This window comes from Gobio gobio (assembly GCF_949357685.1).
Source record: "Gobio gobio genome assembly, chromosome: 2".
Taxonomy (NCBI): domain Eukaryota; kingdom Metazoa; phylum Chordata; class Actinopteri; order Cypriniformes; family Gobionidae; genus Gobio; species Gobio gobio.
This window is the reverse complement of record NC_137098.1, coordinates 74,135,479-74,149,195: the sequence shown is the minus strand read 5'-3', so window position 1 is coordinate 74,149,195 and position 13,717 is coordinate 74,135,479. Positions and strand designations below refer to the sequence as shown.

General features: G+C 35.0%; 1 long non-coding RNA gene across 1 annotated transcript; it reads right to left on the bottom strand.

Annotated features, from left to right (window-relative positions):
- Window positions 1-8,907: 8,907 nt before the first annotated feature.
- LOC307142511 lies at window positions 8,908-12,358 on the bottom strand. Its single transcript, XR_013818485.1, has 4 exons — window positions 11,436-12,358; window positions 11,262-11,321; window positions 9,962-10,084; window positions 8,908-9,868 (listed from the first exon to the last, which is right to left on the bottom strand). It is a non-coding gene; the product is annotated as an uncharacterized lncRNA (long non-coding RNA).
- Window positions 12,359-13,717: the final 1,359 nt, after the last annotated feature.

The following is a 13,717-nucleotide window of genomic DNA, read 5'->3' as shown; positions in this document are numbered from 1 at the left end:
GGGAGGGGTGGAGACACAGTCACCCCTGGACCAAGATGATCCCTAATTGGCTAGAACCCATCCAGGGGGATGGGCAAATATTTGAGTTTTAATCTCAGAACACGAACAAAGAATCAGTTCTGTTCCCAGTGCAGTTCTCAGCTCCTTGCAGTTCCAGAATCCGTCCAAGGACGATCGTGGCAGACCAATATCTGAAAATGGGGTAACGATTTCATTCAGGCCATCTGAATTCTCTCCTCTCACTTTCCTTTTTTTTACTTAAGTTTATTTTCTTTCCGTTGAGTCTCGTGTTCTAAGTGAAGTTTTGCCGCAAAGTTCTCGACGAATCTACAGCGAGCGTGCTTCAATTTCTAACAACACCCACGAGACTTCCCATCCAGCCGCCAACATGCCACGTGATTGGCTTCCCAAGACGCCGATCAAAGACACTACACGACCGTGAATCACAACCGGGGAAACCCCTGCAGTCAGGACCAAGGAAAAGGGAATTCCCCCCATTCAAAAGATGAGACGAGACACAAACGCAAATAACCTCCAGATTCTGAACTGAACTGGTGCAAGTGATATCAAATTTAATAACCCTGCCAAAGAAACGATAGGAGGGTTAAATGAATGATTAGTGGTTTATTCAGGTCATGTGTTATAAATGCATATATTGATAGAAACTTGGGATTTCATATTTTCTCTCTCTTAAAACTCATCCTTTCCTCATTTCCTTTCTTTCTGCAACGCGTGTGAATGTGTGAGTGCGTGTGTTTGTGTTAGATATTAGTTTTATGTGTTAGAGTAATCAAAAAAGTTTTGTTTGCATTTAAAGATATGTGTTCTTGTGTTATGTGCTTACGAATTTAATTTCTTAAACTGCCGATCTATGTTATCTGGCTATTTAAATTGTGTTTCACTATTGTTTGGATATTAATATCCACTGCAGTTGATAGTTACAGCCCGTTAAAATGAATGCTGGACGGCTGTAAAATAGACTCTTTCAGAATCCCCTCTGAATGAATTCATTCATTCATTTGAGCTAAATAGACCTGTTTCCCTTTAACAGATTCCCCTTTAAGTTCTTACAAACATTAAAGAAAAACATTCAAAAGGTTTCAGCTTAAATAAGGAGAATTTGAACTAAATCTAAGCATACACTCAGACATGTCTATATGAAAAAAGAGCCTATATGGTTCCAAAGCAAAACACATTCAACTAAATTAAATTCTGAAAAAATGCATATATTAAGACAATAACTCACCAACATTAGTGTATATACAGTTGCTGTCATACCAAGAACCATTGGAAACTTTAGCACACAATTGAGTGTCCCCGATTACTTTGCTCCATTTTCTGAATGAGGAGTTACTCTGATCTGACCAGACAAAGTCTCCAGGAGATTTAGTGCGAGACAATCCAATCCATACATTTCCCATTCCTACAGTTTTCAGCAGCTGGTCGTAATCCTCCTGGTCATCAATGGTGGCGAGATCCGTGTGATGCTCTCTGCAGTATTTCTGTGCATCCTTTTTGAGTATTAACAGAGGTTTAGATGTTGATGTTTCATTGAAAATGTGATGTCACCATTATGGTGATCAGTGTTTCATTTAGTTGGGCCGTTTGACTCTTGGCTTTTTATGTGAGTTTGTGGTTTTTGTAACAGTGTTTACGGAAACACATCATTTAACGTTAATTTAACACCGGGTAATTTACTGTGGCACAGCTGAAATTGCTTCACTACATTGACCGGTCTGGCAGTTCTACCAGGTGTCCAAAAAGAACAATACATTTTCAACATGTTTACGGAGAGCTAGAGCTGTTCGATTTTAATAAGTCGTCACATGAGTATCAGTATATTAGATCTATTCATTCGGTCTTAAAGTGACATCAGCCTAATAATCCTGCTGCCGTCTGTGTTATTAATGTTAATCAAACAAGAAAAGACAAAGAGAAAATCACTCACTGCTATTTAGTAGGATTAATTTATATTTAATTTTTACAGTGAAGACTATGCAGTGTTGTATTACATTTGATTCATGACCGTTAGCATCTCGCTCAAAAATGACCAAAGAGTTTCGATATTTTTCCTATTTAAAACTTGACTCTTTTGTAGTTTTTAAGACCGACGGAAAATGAAAAGTTTTGATTTTCTAGGCGGATATGGCTAGGAACTATTTTCTCATTCCTGCGTGATAATCAAGGAACTTTGTGCCGTCCCATGGGTGCAGAGGCACAATGATCTATGCTAAGCTATGCTAAAAGTGCAACCGCCAGACCCGGAGATCGACTGAATGGTTTGAAAACGATAAAACTCAACTGTTTAACTCTAGGGGAGTCGGAAAATTAGCCTATTTTCAAAAAAAAGTGGAGTGTTCCGCTCTTACTAATTAAAAATTAAAATATATTTATATATAACCACTTGTCCGATTGTGTCTTGTGGTTTTTATGCAATACTAATTTTATTTAACCTTTATTTAACCAGGAAACATCTCTCTTAAATAAAAAAACATGAGCGTTATGTGAAAAACGTGCAATTGCTGGTACACAATCAGAATCAGAAAGAGCTTTATTGCCAAGTGTGCTTGCACACACAAGGAATTTTTCTTGGTGCTGAAGCTTCCAGTGCACATATACAATACAAACACAACAAGAACATAGTAATACAAATTCTAAGAATAAAAATATGAAAATGCATAAAAAAATATTAGGTCACCGCTACGTTTAGTCAGAATAAACATTTAATAAACACAGTTAATAAACATCTTTACAGTATGTGAGTAGTATGAATAAATATAAATATCTCCTGAGTTTAGAAGATATTGCACTAAACAGTGGGAGTATTGCACTTACAGGCATATGCCTTGGGGGGGAGGTATTTTAACTGTTCAAGAGGGAAATGGCCTGTGGGAAGAAACTGTTCAGACCCCCCCGTTTCCCGGGAACAGTCCCGGATTTTAATGTTCTGTTCCCGACTGGAGTTGTCCCCGGAAATGTCCCCGTTTTACAGCTCGTTCCAAACAACCCGCAGATATATAGGAAAAAAAGCGCTCAACCAACATACAGCTGCTACGCTGACTCTACTTGGTAGCGCACGTGCCGCCCGCTTCAACTTCATGAAGAACGAGTCGAGTCGAGAGCAGACAGAGCGCCATTATCGTCAAATATCAAAAGAAACCTCGTTGTCGCTTTCAAGGTAGTAACATACTAACTATTTGTTTTTAATTTAAAGTAATATTGTATGTGCTTTATAACAGAGCCTCAACAAGGTGCGGGATTGTTTTGTCCCCAAAAGTACCGCAGTCACAACGCAGTGATTACCACACATCTGAACTATAACTTAAATATAAAAACCCTAACCCTTACCCCAAACAATTACACTTGCAACCAATACATGTGCAGAATACATATACTTTCTGCTTAAAAGAATCCTAAAAAGCTAAATAACAAGACCAATTAAGGACAGTAAGAATTATTTTCAAGCATAAACGTAACAAAACTTTTGAAGTAAAAAAAGTAATTAATATAGTTGCCTATAAACTTAAATACAATTATAAAATGTTACAATATTTGTTGAATAGTTTTATTTATCATATTTATGTTTTATTTTTGTTATGTGTTTTTGTTAAGTCATGTTACAATATTGTTTTGAACTGCTTATTTACAATGGTTAGCTTACCATTAACTGTTTTCATTGTTTGTTTGTTTTTTTGTGTTTTTTTATTGTTTTAAATCCAGACCAAAAATCCTAATAATCAAACAAATGAGATTTGAGTGATATTTTGACCACTCAAATAGAAATGTCCCTGGTTTCCATTTCAGAAATATGGTCACTGTTTTCACTACATTAGTTTGAATCACTACATTTTAGTGATGAGAAATACTTGCAATAAATTTAGTCATGGATTATTATTAGGGGTGTGCATTGGGACTGCCCTCACAATTCGATTCGATTACGATTCACCAGGTAACGATTCGATTCAATTCGATTCTACGATGCATCAAAATTCTACTGCACACAACAAGGCAAATTTTTAATCAGTCATGAGGCAATACAAGCAGTCAGATATTGAACAACAGATTTTATTGGCTGCTATGTGTGTATTATCACTCTCCTGTATCTTTGACATAAATGTCATTAAATAAAATAAAATTGAATGGTACAGGGTATTGGATATGGCATTTTCAAACCTGAAAAAGAAAACATAAATCACTGCTTTCAGTGCTTTGAATGAGAAATGTTTATCTTCTCTGCTTTAGAACCATTTGAAATTAAATAGAGCAATAATAACAGCCAACTTTTTCCAGCAGTGAACATAAGTGTTTTAATTAATCAGTAATCTCCCTCCGCCTCAGCCATCTTGATTGTTGTTGTTGTAATGACCCCGGAAGTAATTGAAACTTCACAACTTTATTGTCCAACTCAAGGCCAGAAAATAAACGATGACATAATTGATTATGGCACTTAGCCGCATCGATGCTGAATCGTGCATGCCCCGCATTGCCGAATCGATTATTGTTGACACCACTAATTATTATCATTTAAAATGTTCGAAATAGTAATTTTTTTTCAAATGTTTGAATTTTGTATGTGTTTATCTGTTCCAAAGTTTAATAAATCAGACACTGATGGCACAGTGCTCTGAGTCTTTTTTTTTTTTCAACCAAAAATGCTTTGCGCTGGTTAGGAGGTACTTGGCTGAAAAAATATTTCACAGGGGGTACATCACTTGAAAAAGGTTGAGAACCACTGCTCTAGCACACTTCCACATGACTGGGACTTTACAAGTAGATATAGATAAATTAAATAAATCACATAATGGATATGCTAGAACATGAGAGGCACTCTTAATAAACTTTATCTCTAGATCATCTATACCAACTCCACTTCCAGATTTAATTTCAGAAATTGCCTGCTGTACCTCAGTAGGAAGAAATGAAAATGAGAAAGAACTGTTTGCAAGATTACTATTTACGAAGTTGGAGTAACAGAAGGCTGGTGGACGTAGATTAAAAACAGAAGAAAAATGTAGATTAAAAGCGTCAGCTACAGAAGTTGGATCACTAATAATATTATTATTTTTGCATGGGAGCTCTTATTAGATTTGTTCAATAAGCAATTACGTTTTTTCCAAAAATGTTTCTGATTTGTAAAATCACTTAATAATGAATTTTTATAATAGTCAGATTTAGCATTTCTTGTTTTAACAGTACAAACATTTACATTCACACTTATATTCAATCCAATCTGCCAGATCTTTTGTTAAAAGGATTTTTTTTTTTTTTCAAGCCTAAACTCCATACTTAACTCTACGGATTAAGAATGGGATGTCATTAAAGTTCATGTGAAGGCAGGCGTCACAAAACTTTTGGCAATATAGTGCAATATAGTGTCACTCACACTCACACTCACACTCACACTCACACTCACACACTTTGCTTTAAAGTTTAAAACTAGCCAAATAAATGTGAATCCTACAGAAGCACATACCAGCATTTCAACAGGAGAGTTATAAAGTCTTCATTCAGATTACATTATAGCGGAAGCTTGTGAACACAAAACTCCTTCATATTGTCACATGAATGATTTTACACTTCAGTTGCTCTTGTAAACAAAGATAAATAAACTAAAATCACATATATGCATATGATTGGCATTAATTGGCAAAAAAATGGCGTTAAACCTCAATCTCATGCCATTTCACCAGAATCACATTTACATAATCAGCTATAATTATTCTCCAATCCGAGATTGAGCTCTAACTACACAGTAAAAGTGTTTGTCTTTCTCCATTTGAAGGCAGGTCTGTTGAGCGACGTCACTTCCGGTTCTTTTGGAAGACTTTTCCATCTGATTGGATTTTCCATGACAGTTTTACATCTCCAGTCAGTCCCTGCTCCTCCAGTATCTGCTCTATCTGAAGAACACAAACAGACTTTTATTCCTTTTTTTATATTTTATTTATATCCTCCGCTCTCGAAATACACCAAACTCACCTTCAGCAGAAGCTCTGCCTTCACCGAAGGATCATTCACATCTCCACTCGATTTGACCGTCAGTCTCGTCATGATGTGTTTTCTCTCCTCTTCTCTCAGGAACACAGTCAAAGTATCAGAGAATAAGAGAATATTTAACTGCCAGGCCTGCTATTTAACACTTATATTTACAAAGGGAACACTGAACTTTGCAATATCCACACATGAAATCATAAAAATCATAAAACCAGGCGGTCCATTAGTCAACCGCATCAACACCAATGCCAGACAGATGTAAATAATAAGTAATAATAATAACAAAATTATAAATACAGTCACTAATAATGATTTAATGCTTTATCACTTTTGACCAATAGGTGGCACAGTTACGAAATTGATGCGGTGTGGTCAGAATAAGGGAACAATGACACATGCAAAGTTTGGGGTCAATATGTCAAAGCAGGGTGTCAATATAGTGTCAATGTCATTGCAGAGATATAGCCTCAAGAGGCCTTATCATTATAAGTATGAACCATATGGTGGCGCTGTCATGAAACCTTTTGATTACCTTAAAGGCATGGTGCTGATGGCACATACCTAGTTTTGTAATGATACACCAATGCATTCGGAAAGTACAGCATTAGCATTTTATATCACAATACTGCATTGTAGTCAATGGGACTTTCATGTTTTGTTCTATTATATCACCACCAAGAGGCACAATCCCACCATGTTTTATGTGTCCTCGGAGTGAGCCCATACAATGGCCCTCATTTATCAATCTTGCGTAGAAACGGGCGTATATGTTGGCGTAAGATTATGCTTACACTCCTCTCACCGCCTGATTTATGAAGCTGTGCGCACCTCTGAAATCCAGGCGTACGCAAAACCTGCCCTTGATAAATGCCGCGGCTGAAAACGATCGTCATTAGAATAACACGCCCCTATATATTCAAGTCTCTGCCTCCCCCACGCCCTCATTTTACTCCATGGACACATGGAAGAAGACGGTAAAGAAGCGAAACTTCTCCAACGTGGAGATTGAGACCATCACCAGGGAAGTGGAAAAAAACAAAATTGTTTTATTTGGTTTAAAGAGTGGGATTAAAGGCGCCCACAAAAACAAAATATGGACCCACATTACGAGTAGCCTACTGTTAATAGTGTGGGGGTTGAGAAGCGCACTCCAGCAGCGGTAATGTTTTATTGCTTAATATAGACCAATAGTGATTAAGTTAAGTATGAGTTTTCTTGTTTATTGTTGGTGAAAAAAAAGTGGTCCGATATAAAGATCGCCACAAAGAGGCGCGTCTCGGCACTGAGGAGGAGCCAGAGTCAGCCATCATTGACAATTGGTGTACGGTGGAAATCCAGTTTAAATAGCTGTTTGGATGAGAAATTACCTATCACAATGCATTATTTTACAGCACGTGTTTTGAAACAATTAGCATTTAATTTCATATCATGTCACATATATTGGGGTGTACAATAGTGATGATGATGTGATGTGGAGTCAGGGCTTAAAAACGGGAAAAAAATATAAATCGGTTCACTCCGAGCAGAATCGATATTTTAACGTTTCCGTTTTTGCGTTCCTCAATAAAAATTACTGTTCCGAAAACGGTTTGATGTGAAAAAATACCGGTTAATAACGTTATTTTAATTTAGCCTATACTTTAAACAAATATGTATAAATAGACTTATTTTCACTCAATAATAATATAACGCATGGTAATTAAACTTGAATATTTATTTCATAACATTTTTAAAACCACAACAGAAATACATGCATTAATTACAAAGCATAAACAGCGGACCTGTTTTGGAGCGTTAGACAATCGAAAGTGGCCCTCTTATGCCTAATTCTTTTCAGAAGAGTAATAACATTCTTTGTAACGTTACATAACTTTTTTTCAACACGACTTGTTTTAAAAAATGTATAAATAAAGAATAAATAAACTGGATAACCATTAATGAACCGTCAACTGGTAATTTCAAAGCAAACACTGCGCAACACGTCCTTGCATCACATAATCAAATTCAGTCAGCTAATAAAGCTTGATCATTTAATGCAATATAACATACCATTTAATACGAAGCATCAACCGTATAGAAAACATTGACCTGTCCTGTATTGGCAATCTGAAAGACTATAGGAAAAATGTTTGATAGATGCTAGTAGCCTACTTGGACAGGCTTAAACGGAATCTATAAACTAGCCTAAATCAGTCTATTTGAGCTTAAAGTCCGAACTGCTTATTTAAACATACGAAAAGAATGTCCTCCAATACCTGCACATTCATTGTAGACCTCAGCGGGGAAAGAAATGTACTTGAGGCATGAAAATGCACGCTCATACTGACGGTAGATATATGACATACACTGCATGAAAAAAGGTGTATCCGGACCAGGATACTCCTGTATACACTGCTGAAATTCGGAAGAATCCAGGAGTATACTGGCCGGATAGGTCAAATTCCATGGATCCGTATATGTCCGTATACATCCGAAATGGTACCAAATCGGATGTATGTTGTGGCCGTATACTCCCATGCTACAGCCATTTGTTGCCATGGCAAATAATCCCATCAAGTTTTTCCCAGGAGACATTTTCACACCTCTAAACAGCTTTGCCTTCCACCCCCTATTGGTCCTTCATCTCAAACTGGATTGGTTGTTTTTTTTAAAACCACTCCCAAAACCCAGACTGCTATTGGATGACAGGACGCATTGAAAACCCAGTCAAGTGACTTTATTGGTTACTTCTAAGGCTAAGGGTGGGCTAGGTTTTGTAGCATAGGGACTTGATTGGTTATAGGCCAGCTATGCAGATTTTGCTCATTAATATATAATATATATATATATATATATATATATATATATATATATATATATATATATAAATAATCCCCTCTCCCTCCCAAAAGAAAAACACACACAAAACAATTTGAGAAAGTCTGAAATATTTATTAAAAAGGTATAAAAAAAAAAAAACACATTCTTAACAGCATTATAAAAGAACATTAAAACAATGGTGAAACAAAAACAAGTTAACTAAATGTATTTAAAAGGGATGCAAATGTAAAGGAACAAATGTAAAAATATAAACAGTCCAAAGAACATAAATATACGTTAAAATGAATTGGTAAAGAAACAAAAAGGGGAAAAAAATGAACAAAATGCATTTAAAAGACAGAGATGTAAAGGAATAAAATACACAGTGAACATAAAAAGGAAAAGAATAAATATACAAATTAAACAATATAAAATGAGAACAATACATTTATAAGACAAAAAAAGTGTATATAAAATATATTAAAATACATATAAATATTCCAAGTAAACAATATAACCAAATAAAAAGAACAAAGAGCATTATAAACATACATTAAAATGAATGGGGGAAAAGATAAGTGAACAAAATGTTTCTAAAGGAAGGCGACGTAAAAGGAACAACAATACAAAACGTGGAGATCAAAAGCAACATGGACATCTAAAAAGGAACAAACATACAAAGTATACAATATAAAACGAGACAAAGAAATCTATAAATTAAAAAGTGTATATAAAATATATGTAAATGTTCTATATATGGGAACCAATAAAAGTATAAGTATATAAACATAGGAATAAAGAAAATATAAAATGGAACAATTGAATATTAAAATTATAAAATAATTGTGACCAACTCTAACACAATGTTGTTTGAGTTTTGAACATTTTTTCAAACTGGCATGATGGGCTGGTGATGTGACATGTAGTGTGGGTCAGTCTAGTCTGGTTTGTAGTAGCTAGCCTAACCAAGCCTTCCATCAACAACAGCATCATCTTCATCTTCATCAGGTCTATAGTTGCGGTCTTCCACAGGTTCTGTGTTGGTTTGTGCAACCCTGGACCTGGTCTCCAGCAACTGCAAAACATGACAGTAAATTAACCACTAAAACTCAGAGAGGAGTATAGTAACATTCTGGAGGGAAAAAGCTTAACCGGTTTCTTAACTTACCCGTCTCTTTCTCTGACGGTTCTGTGTGATGTTCTTCATAGTGTTTCTTTTCTGGGCCTTTTCAGACTGAGCCAAAGAATACTTCCTCAGCAAAGTCTCACAAAATAAAATACATCTTGAGACCTGCCAAATAATACATTAATAATATATAGTTAATGCCAATAAAAGTAAGTAAAACAATTCAATTAAAATGTATTTGTATAGCGCTTTTCACAATACATATTCAGGGTTTTTCCTCGGTCAAAAATGGTCTTCGGTGGTGGCTGACAGACATGGTCATCCATACACACACATACGCACGGTAAAAAAAAAATACCCTACCCACATGATCTGCAAGCGCAATACTGACAATAAATTTGAAATAAATTCAAAGAAAGTTTGTAACTTTTGCTTATCTTATTTTGATACCTTGATGTTTGTTTTTGTTCCTCATTTTTACACTATTTACTGATAATTGTTTTGGTAATCATATCAATATTAAAAAAATAGTATTAAAAAAAAATGAACAAATAGCCTAATTTTCTGCCATATACAATCAGCTAGCTAACAACAAATTTGTTCTGGGTTCACCTCACTCCAGTCTAAACTAAATGATTTTAGGCTATTTATTTTACTACACATTGTCCACATAAATAAGCTGAAAGACTGTTGATAATTAAAAATAATTCTTACCATCCACTCTTGCTAAAGTGGGTAAGCACACTAGTGTTCTCATTTCAGGTGTTGTTCTGAGTAAATGATTAAACTAATTCGTGAGTTCAGTGTTGGACAGATCAGTTCTAACCAGTCGTTAAAATGATTCGGTTCAAAGGAGTCATTAGGTGGCGAATCGGACATTAGCAGACGCGTTGTGTGTGAATCCCGTCTTTAGAACATCGCGAAAGATTTGTCAAGACACAGAAAACACTTCATAACCGGATAGGATTTGTTTCCTGTTTATTTAAAGTATGGTTTATGTCAGCTGGTCAGAGAATCAGTCAATGTTTTTTGAGCGCATTTCACACCCAGCGGTAATTAAAGGAAGACGTCTGATAGCGCCACATGCAACATGGATTCGGTCTTCCGACCTTTTGATTTTGATTAACGTAATATGTGACGTCTACTACATCAATCATAAATCACAATAACTCAACAAATAAGGCTTTGGCGGGACAAAAATTTGTTTTGGCGGCCGGCAAAAAATGTTCAATGTAGGAAAAACCCTGATATTGTTTCAAAGCAACTTCACAGAAAATGCATGCGTCTACATTACAGAAAAAAACAGAGAACAATAAAATAATGACAACATTTTTAAGATTACCTTTTACACATTCAGGGTCAACATCTGTAAAAGTTCTTCAGGATCATGGATCCAAAACTTCTGGATCATGAGGGGGGAAGAAACATGCACACACACAAATGAATATTAATTTGTTTGATAAAACATTAATATTAATTATCAACTTACGGACATGGACTTGCAAAACATACTCACCAGGCCCATACAAAAACTTTACAGTAGATCCAAAATCCTGGTTTGCCTATAATTCTTCAGTCCAAGTATGGTGTTTTCCTGTCCTCTCTGCAGAACAAGTGTAAGTTACATGATCTCAGATTATTCATTCCAAAGCTCTGTTACATTTTATGACAAGCTTGATCTTAAAACTAGCTGACAGTAGGGATGGGCATTATGACCATATAATTATACATACATGAGAAATTATATTTTACAATAACGATATCACAATATATTTATTTTGATGGATATTTTATTAAAATGCTACAGAATAATACTGCTTTAAAAGTCTTCACTGTATGATATTCAATTAATTAATATCACATGATTCTTAAAGAAGCAGAAGGTCTTCTCTATTCTTTTGTTTTATTAAAATGATGACAAAGCTGCAGCCCCTTTAAGAACGGATGCACAGAATGACACGCATCCGGGTTTCCCCACGTTAACTTGAACTGTTTAACGTACTTAAGACATAACTGACTGTTTAAATCAAGTGAATACCTCACATGACAAGGTTTCTGAGATAATTGTGTGCATTTTACAGAAAGATAATTGATTTCGGGATCGCCTGCTGTCTGAGAGAGGCTTATTTTAACACATGCATGTCCCGTTCATTATTCTACATTCATGCATGTTTCCTTGTCAAAATGTCAAAAAGTTTTAGTACAGTCAGTGCTGCGTTATATACGCTATATTCCCATTCCGCAATATAAAACGGTAATGTTAACGTTTACAGCAAAATCACTAACAATAGTCAGTATCATCAGATCGCCATAACACCCAGCCCTATCTTAACAATATTACAACAAAACACAGAAACAGAATATGTAAGTTAATCACGATTAGCATATGACTTTAATGCACTAACGTTATATATCTTGATAAGCAGTAGAAAAAATATAAAGGGGTTTACGTTACCTTCTGCCGTCTGCTGTCCGCCATTGGAAACTAGTCTGTTCGTATTCATGTTTTTTCGTTCTCAGTCGACATCCCACAATCAAAATTCGTCCAAAATAAGATTTTAACAGGTTTAAAATGATCCATGCAATGCAATTAATGGACAGAAGAAGCCGTCCTGTTGAAGATTAGAAGCCGCGCGATCGCGTCGCGTCCCCGCGAGCCACGAGCAACGAGCAACTCCAACGGCAACGGGTGTATAATTCAAACTGAAGGCGCGCACTGTCATTGGTCAGATTTCTGGATGACGTTCAGATTGACCAATCACGCTCAAAAGAACACGGAAAGACAGCAAGTAGCCTTGCAAATATAGAAAAAAACTTGTTTAAAACAACAGTTAGAAAATGTGTATATTTATTTTTATTTGCTGTTATATTTAATGAATTGGTCAAATGTTGTTTTGTGGTGTGGGCAGAGGCCTGGAAGTTTCAACCTGTGCAGATTTGCAGTGCAGATTTGTACTCTTTAAAAACAATTATTGTTTGATATTTAGTTTGCTATATATTTTGTTATATTTGTATCCAGAATTGAATGTAAAACCAGTTTGAATGTAAAAATACACCTTCACTGTAAAACAGAAAATTAAAGTAAAATATCTTAATTTAAATAAGGAAAAATCTGTAAACTAATAGTGTTTTCTCTAAAACGTTTAATGTAAATTTCTGTGAAGTTTTTTAACTTTATTTGACTTAAGATATTTGACTTATTTTACGGTTTTTGTTTTGCAGCTGTAGCTGCGTTTTTTTTAGGTTTTTATTCTTACAGTGTAAATATAAAACTAATAAGATTTACTTTAAAATGACAAAGAATAATGTTAAATTGTTAGTATGGACATAAACATAAACCTTTAATATAATGAGCTAAATATTGTATTACAGTTGTTAATTTACAGATATTGTTTGTAATTTTGCATGAATTTGTTATTTATGAAAACAGAAAAATAATACAGTGATGTTCCTGTATAAAAAAATGAGAATTACTGTAATTTGTCATTAATGATATAATCCTTAAAATAACAGTCAAGTTGTTTATTTAGATATTGTTTGTAATTTTACATTGTTTTAAACATAATTCAAAATTACAAGAAAATACTGTAAAAAACTGACGTTTTTTTCTGTAAAATTAGGATTATTTTTATTGGTTGCCTTATTTTTATTGGTAACCTTATTGGTTGCACCTACATCTATTGTGAGTGGTGGATTTCAAACCTTAAAACGCCCCTCTTTTGCAGCGTGTTAAAGTTAAGAATCTTGGAGTGACACTTTTTGTTAATAGTTGCAGAGCTGAAAGATCTGCTTGTGTTT